Genomic DNA, 8,901 nt, shown 5'->3' with positions numbered 1-8,901 from the left:
ACGGAGTTGAAAACAGAACCCATTGGATGAAAGCTGGAGATGGGTTCAGATGTCTGCAGTCTGGGGAAAAAAAAGTTGTTTTCACAGAAAACAGACGTAAAGGCTTGCGTGTAGGTCTTAACGCACGCTGGAACGATCTCTGGCTTCCCTTTTTCCAAGGCGCTATCTGGTCTTATCACTCTAATTGGAGACAAAGGGGGTTGTTTCCCGGGCTTCATGACTCATCGCCCTCCGCTGCATCTGCGAGGACCTGTCCAGCTGTTTCACAGAGCAAGACCAGATCACTTGTTGCCATTTTCCACAATCGACTCTCGCTCACTTTCTCCTTTGAACCGATTCCCTAACTCATCCGTCCTCCTGAGGCCACTACAGTCTTGAAGCAAAATAAAGCAGCTCTTTATGAATTACCCTATCTCGGCCTCCAAACCACGGCGCGTTGGCTGGAAAATCCAAATAAACAATACGCTGATGAGTGGATAGTCTGTCTTAGGTCATGCAACAAGACTGTGGAGTAATTGGAGGAAATATTCCGGTGAGCATAAGAAGGTCTGAGGGGAGAAATTTAAAAGGCGCCAACAGACTAGGACTGAGTGAAGTTTTTTTTTATATGTTTATGGCAACACTGAACTAATAAAGTATACCCTGACATCATGTTTAATCCATGTAGACCGATGTATAATTATTGCAATTATACTAGACGTCATGGCAGCGATTCATGCGCTGATGTCAAACCTTTTACTTTGGACAATTTATGTCGCAGCTACTCAGTTTGGCTCGGAGCTCCAGAGTTTCACATGCATTGATCAGAGCGAGACTGAATGCTGTGTTTCCACTGGCTGGTTCACAGACATATATTTTCAACACCGGCCACATGGGATTATGGTCACTGGGTCATGTTTGAGGTTGCTTCTTGTGACCCAAACACCTTATAATCGCACTACAACTGCAAGGTAAGGTTTAAGCAGATTAATTATAAAATCTAAACAATGATGGCGTCTTCAGTTTATGGTGCTCTGCTCCGCAGCCAGGAATTCTCTGGGAGATGAGGGAACGCGATTAGTGTGACGCAGGAGAGGTTTCTGGGTATGTAAGATAATTAGAGTCAGTCTTATTTGTTATAGATAGGCTATTAATGGCATCCTGAAAAATACTAAACCAGATGTTGAACAGGCAGGTGCAGAAGCGCATTAGTTCCTAGCCTTTTTTTACAGTTCTGTCATAATCTCTCAACGACTAGCCGCTTTTGGCACAGCCTCTGCTTCATTCCTAAACCGCAGATAAAGCTGGTGAGATCCAGCACACACATATGACATTTCAAAACCCAAGCTGGTTGGCACTCCCTTTCTCCCGCCACCCTTTTACAAAACCATTCTCCTTGAAAGTGTGGAAAAGGATTGTGTTTCTCTTTTGCAGGTTAATAGATCTCCTGGTGACGTTTGGATTAAGGAAGAACAGGCAAGATCATGCAGTTGTGCATAACAGTGAAATGATCTTCCTTGTTTCTCCTTTGCAGATAGGCTGATCTCCAGATTGTTTTTGTGAGCGAGAGCGGACGGGCAGGAGGATAGAGGTAGGTGGATCAGGTAAGTAGAATCAGGAACATATTGTTGAAGTGGTTTGAACCAGGAAGTGACTTGAAGAGCCTGAGAAAGCTTTAAAGAATGCTGGAGTCCCCTGCTCTGGAGCACACTAAGGAACCGAGTATTGGATCTCATGTTCTCCTAAGTATGCATCTTGAAGGTTTCTTGCTGGTCCCTTTTATACTCTGAAAGTAGAGACATGATGATCTACAGGTGAGCACGACACTTTGCAGGAATAATCTCTCCCTTTGCAGATCAGAGGCTGCAAAGGGAGAAGAAGACAGCTTCCAACCAGGAAAATGCAAAAAGGGTTGCAGGTCACTGACCACTTGTCAGCATTTACTTTGCAAACCTGATAGTTTTCACTCCATCCGCGATAAGAGTGAAGCCCGCTGATATGTTCACTTTCCACACTTCCAACAAATGCTATACAATAAAAAAGAGCAGAACATATCACACTGCACATTTTCCTTGATTCCTTCAGCAGGTGAATAAGATTATCTGCCAATAGAATGTATATTTTGACCCCTAAAATAAGATAATTAGATATACTGTACTTGAAATAAGATGATGGAGATGAATTACGTGCAAAAATCTTATTCTTTTGGCAGAACTTTTAAACTTTAGCAATATTCATCTGCCTCCAGTTTATTGCTGACAAGCTCACCGACTACAATGTCAGTGTCTGTCCCTTTATTGCACTGCACAAACCATTGACATAAAAACATAGATACAAAGATAAGATAACAATAGACGGATATGGTACGTCTCAAAAAAATGGAAGATTTCATTTTAGAAAGTGAAACTCATAAATAAATTTAGTACATATAGAGTGAACTATTCCACGTTGTCATCCCTTGTAATTTTGCTGATTATGGCTTACAGATAGTAGAAACCCAAAATTCTGTCTCAGAAAATGTTTATATTGTGTAATAGTTAAACATTGGAAACTGACAGTGTTACATCCTAATCAGCTAATTACCCTGAACTCTGGCAAAGGTTTCCTGAGCCTCTAAATGGTCTCTCAAACTGGGTCAGTAGGCGACACAATCATGGATGAGAGATGTCCAATCATTGATTTACTACACAAGGGGGGTCGGCCACAAAAGGCCATTGCTAAAGAAGCTGGTTGTTCACAAAGTGATGCTTATTCATAAAATGTTTGAGTGGAAGGGAAAAAAAAGTGTGGTGGGAAAATGTGCAACAGTAACAGATAACTACAACCTTGAGAGGATTTTCAAGTAAAACCCATTGAAGTATTTGGGGGAGTGGACTGAGGCTGGGTTCAGTGCATAAAGAGTTACTATACACTGATGAATGGGCTGCAGATGTCACACTCATCATGTAATTTTTATGCACCAATGCACAGATCGGTAAGTAACTTGGGGTTTAGTGCCTTGTCAAGAGGCACATCGACATGCGACAGAGGGAAGCTGAAAGCCACAACCTTCTGTTTGCAAGGCGACTTCTCTACTCCTTCAGCTAGTCAGCCACAGTATTTTGCCTGTTAGAAACAAAAAGATGTAGTTATGTCAAAAGAGAAACAGCATGCAGAGATTAGCATTGACTGAAATTTAATATCTGAGTGATTCAAACAAAGGGCTTTTATTTAGTCTTTGTCGGGACATACCTATGATCAGTTAGCAATTGCATTCATACTGCAGACTCCTTCACTTTACACTGCACTACTTATTCTCACAGCGAGTAAGATACTCATTCAGGAGATTAAGATGTTGAAGATACATTTAGTTTGTTTTATTCTGAAGCAACCTGAAATCATATAAAGAGCTTTAAGTTGGAGAAATTTGTGCGGTTAATGAAATGAAACTAATTGAACGGGTTGTCATAAACTATTAAAACCCATGTTTTAGGATCATCCCTGGGTTATAACTCAAGTGTATCCTTTCACAGGAAAATACATACATATATCAACTATAGACTACCCGTCCAGTTGTCTAAGTTGTCTAAGGTTTTGCTGAGCTTTTGCTTTTGCAACTTGTAGCATTTTAATCCCAACACAAACCCTTCTGGTGGCCTTGTGAGACATTCCAGCTCCTTGCAAATAAAAAACACTGAATTCACAATTTGTCAGTCTGCTACCCAATAAACACCTACATCTTGTAAATTCTTTGCTCACTTTATTGTTTTCCCAAGCCTCTGATGACTCTTTTGTTCTTCATGAATTAAGGGGTTGAGTTTTTTTCAGATTATATAAATCCATAATGATCTAGAGTGCAAGAGCAAGGAAAAACTATTTAATAAAATTAGTACTAATTAATTAGAAAATAAATACATTCCAAGTGTATTTACCTGTGGATTTGAATAACAGATTTTATCATAATTTGGCACTTTTGTACCTTTTGTTATCACTTACTAAAAGCTTGTTTAAGGAACTGTTGTCATCGTCAAACTATAAACCACATTTAAAAACACATTAAAAACATCTAATCACTTTATCAGAAAAACCCTGGAATACAGCAGAGCAGCATGAAGGCAAGTAATGCAACTGTACATTTTCAATAAAAATATAATAAATAGAAACATTATTTTTAATCAAACAGCTCAATCGGATTCTATATGTGCAGGTAAAAATATTAACAAGTTTGTACATCGGTGCTAACACAGAGATGTTAAAACCCTTGTTCAAGTGTACCAAACATCAATAAACAAAATGAAAATGCTAAAAACCCAAACCTCAAACACCTGGAGATCATGACAAAATGATCTAAACAATGAGGAGAGGTCTTGGCGCCTGACTCTGTTTCTTGAAAACAGTGTTTGCAGATGAAGGTGGAATGGAAAAGATTGGGATTTAGTTCATCCTTCACAGGCAATTGTTTTGCTACAGCAGCAGCCCTTATATAAAGCCTTCTGCTGCATTTAGTCCTGCACTGAGGGGATTTTAGTCTGTGACTGAACGTCCTCCACCCAAACACCTACAGTTTGTCTAATAGGTTTGATTCATTTGTCTGAATACAGTTTAGCTTCATTAGTAGATATCACCCCAGTCGGTGGGTGAGCGAGACCTGTGCATGTGGAGAGGAATGGGGCCGTAGTTCTGAGTTGGAGGGTCATAGAGCAAGGGTGCTATGCTGGTGGAGATGGGTTTTTGAGTCAATGGGGTGACACGAGGGAACAGATGATACAGTGAAGAAAGTATTCAACATAGGAGCTGAGATGATTGGGAGGAGCTGTCATTTCAATTAAAGAAGACATTTAACCCACCAACTTGCTCTGTGTCACCGTCAGGTAACAGTCCACACTTCTGCTCCAGACCAGTGATGTTTTTTATGCCTTACCATAGCTTCTTCACACTATCCAGCTACAGCAGATGTTCAAGCGTCTGCCTCTGTAGGTTTGTTTCCCTTCACCATCTTCACCTTAAACTCTCTCTGTAGAGCCTCCACTCTGTCCTTGTCTCATTCTCTAAACGTTGTTTTTATTATTATTAAGTAGGTCTATCAGACTCAGAGTTTGTTGTTGGGAAAGCCTTCAATCTCTCTACTGGGTACAGTAATGTCAACACAGACCTTGATATATTTAGAGTTCCAGCCTGGAAACAACCCACCAATTATGGGTGGGTTATTTCCTGTGGTTTGATGGGTTTAGTAGTCGTCTGGCAATCAGAAGGTTGTGGGTTCGATTCCAGCTTCCCCTTGCCACGTGTCGATGTGCCCCTGGGCAAGGCACTTAACCCCAAATTGCCTATCGAGCTGCGTCTCAGTGTATGGGGAGTGCTGGCCTAGTGGTTAGAGCAGCGGGCTTGCACTCAGAGAAGGATGCAAGTACCCGGTTCGATCCCCAGCGCCTGCACTGTGGGTCCCTGAGCAAGACCCTTAACCCCAGAACGCTTCCCGGGTGGCACACATGGCAGCCCACTGCTCCCCAAGGGTGATGGGTTAAAAGCAGAGAACAAAACTTTTTGTTGCAATGTATGTTTCAATGTATGTTTCAATGACAATAAAGATGATATTACTATTACTATATTATTACTATTACATTGAAATCATCACCATGTGAATCACAGAACGCATCCCAGTCTGAGAACTGTAAGCAGTCCGATAGATATTCCTATACCTGCATTTCACAAATTTAAAGACATCAGGGGTCCTTTTGACAATAGGTGTGTAGGAGGAGAAAGGTGAATAAGATTGTGGTCAAATCAACCAAGGAGAAGTAGCCATCCAGAAGTTTTCTCCTCTTGCAGGTCAGTCCGCACTGTTTAAAGGTTGGTAATGTGCTGGAGAGGGAAACATGGTTAAAATGTCCAGAGAGGAAAATTAATGGATCAGGATATTTTGCTTGTAGTCTTGCAATAGTATCTTGAACTGTCACAAGCAGTTTTAGTGTTTGCAGAGGGCGGAATGTAAACAACTCCAGCAACAATCACAGTGAACTTCTGGAAGTAAACTCTAGCTAACTCTAACAGCAAAAATTTCAGCGTCTTTGCAACATATACATTCTTTGACTCTCACATGTCCAGGGTTACACCATTATAAACCAGTAGAGCTAAACCCCCTTCTTTCTTCTTATTTCACATGTTAACGTGTCTATCTGCACATATTGTCAGAAAGCCACTGAAGCTGGTGTTACTGTCTGGTATGAGGTCCTTCAACCACATCTCCATGAAACACATTGCTCTGCTCTCCCAATAGACAGACTCCTGCTGTGAGTCTTAAGCTCCTCCATGTTATTCTGCATGGAGTGAACGTTACCCCCCAAACAATAGATGGAAGAGTCCATTTATAAGAAGGGGAAATATGCTCTTTCTCTCTGTCTGTTGTTTCTTTTCACCTCTGCACGCATTCCTCAGCATCCTCTTCATAACAAAGCCAATGGAATGTTGTTTCTCATCCCGACATTTTGGAAAACAGCTAGGTCTAAAAGCTCCTGCTGGGAGAAAACCATAACAGCTGGTTGGTTCTGCTCCTCTGCTTAGATAAACACAACCGTCATGTTGTGGTTAAGAAGGACCCAAAAGCAGAGCATAATGACGGTGAAAGGTTTTAATGATAAATAAAGAAACTTACAAATTGTCCTCACACAGGGGATCAGGGAGGATACATGGGAACAGAATATAATGGCCTTTAGTTGGTACTAATGCCCTTTTTCCATTAGTACCAACTCAGGCATATCCGTTTGGTACATGTCGCATTTTAGGCCTTTGATAATGTTTACGTGAAACTGTTACTACTTTCAGTACCTCCTTCGATGCCACAAGTCGGCCCAAAGGCGCCATGTCAGAAGCCTGTCAGTCTCTGATTGGCTGGGAGGGTGGAGTCACTGTTGGCGTAACAAGATCGACATCAGAACTAGAATCAAACCCACCGTATTTAAAAACAATAGTGACAGAAGCTAACGGTTAAACAAAGATGGAAGCACCCAAGTCAGAAAAGCGGTCCAATGCAGAGGTGCATGAAATTTCAGTTCAAACAGTTCATCACATCGCCTTTCAGTCCCACAGAAGCAACTTGCTGTGAGGACCGTGCCCACATTGCCCCCATATTCAGTTGTTATGGAAAACCATTACAAAATTATCATATTTCAATTATCAGAAACACCCAAGGATTAACCTAGCATATTTCTTATTATAAATAGAAACAATTAAGTACTGCTTTCTGTATGTTTGTTAATGAATGAAAGGTCAAAGATATACATAGCTTATTCCTTTATTACTATAATGTTGTTGTTTTCCTATGTAATATTTCCCTCTGTAATGTTTTTCGTTTCATGTATAGCACTTTGAATCGTCTTGTTACTGAAAAATGGTATATAAGTAAACTTGCCTTGCCTTGCCTTGCATTGCCTTGCCTTGCCTTGCCTTCATCTGGAACAACCTCACCCAATGAGGCAATCAACTTAATAGGAAGTATAGACATGAAATATCCAATAATGTCCACAACAGGATCATGGCATGAAGTGTATCCTGATCTTCACTCTCAGACTGCCTTTGTTCAAGGAAACTGGACCGTTTTTAAACATGCTCCACAATTTCTTAGACAGAACCAGTGTTCAGGATAGTTAAATACAGATTTGTCATTTTTAGTTTAGGACAGTCCAGAAATATAGCTGTAAATCAAAGGCTCAAGAGAGCAGTCTGCATCTGTTCTGTGTTTATTCCTGCTACATAAAAGCAAGTCGAAAGAAGAGCAAGAGATGCAATTAAAAGCCAAGAGGAATTTTTTCTTATCGTCACAGATGTGGTCTGGCTGGTCTGATTTGAGGGTCTTATCAGGGGAGTAAGACTAAGGACTGGCTGGTGACAGATTGCAGGGTGGTCGGCATTGAGAAGGCCACAGAGAGAAGTTTGGAGAACTTGGCAACCCAAGCCCATTTAGATGATATTCTAAAGCTCTGTGTAAATATCTGGCTCTTAGGTGTTTAAATCTCCAATGAATGTCTGACAAGCTGTGACATCTGGAATACTTTAAAATGAGACTTTGCTGAGGGAAAGTTCAGGACGGGTTCAAATGAGAGCCAAAATGACGCCATAATGCTATAAAGCACGTTTTGTCTGTTTACTTAGGAAGTTTGATTGGGAAGTTTTCAGATACCTATTTTTAAGAGACATATCTTAACCATGCAGGCATTAAGAAGTCATGGTTTACAACAAGTAAGCTCTATGGCTGGAACTGTTTGAATAAAAGGGTATCGCTACCTTGTCAGATTAACATATCGCCCTGAATAAACATGAACAATAAAGCATGGTGTTGGCAGCATCGTGCTGAGGGGACGTTTTTTTTCTTAAAGAAGCAGGAATCTGGTCAGAATTGATGGGAAGACGGATGGAGCTGAACACAGAGACTGAAAAGCAGATCAGACTGGGGCAGAGGTTTACCTTCCAGCAGGACAAGAAGACTCAACGTGCAGCCAGAGCTACCGCTGAATTGAATTGAATTGACTTTTAGATGTAAAAAGTCTTTTGAAAACCATATATCTGTTTCTCTCCACTTCAGAAACACACACACACAACTCTGTGTTGGTCTAGAGACAAAAAAGTGAAGACAATCTGTGAACTGAGTCAAAAAAAAGAAAACGGAAGAAGAAAGCCAGGTCCAAAAAACAGCTAAGTTGGCCACAGATTATCAATGAGGAGATCAAAAAAACAACCTTTTCCTTCCTCTTCATGCTAAAGAGTTTTGTCTGTCTGTTAGACTCCTCAACCCTGTTCTCTGAACCGCTGTTTCTTCACTTTAGACTCTGATGTGAGGCCTCTGCTACCGTCACAACAGGATATTACTCCCTAACAACCCTTAATAGGAATCTCCTCCTACATACAGTGTGCTGGAATACAAGTTGCACTAGTAGTTTTGCAAGAAAA

Source organism: Fundulus heteroclitus, chromosome 5, assembly GCF_011125445.2.
Source record: "Fundulus heteroclitus isolate FHET01 chromosome 5, MU-UCD_Fhet_4.1, whole genome shotgun sequence".
Classification (NCBI taxonomy): domain Eukaryota; kingdom Metazoa; phylum Chordata; class Actinopteri; order Cyprinodontiformes; family Fundulidae; genus Fundulus; species Fundulus heteroclitus.
The sequence above is the reverse complement of the archived record's forward strand: the minus strand, read 5'-3'. Positions refer to the sequence as shown.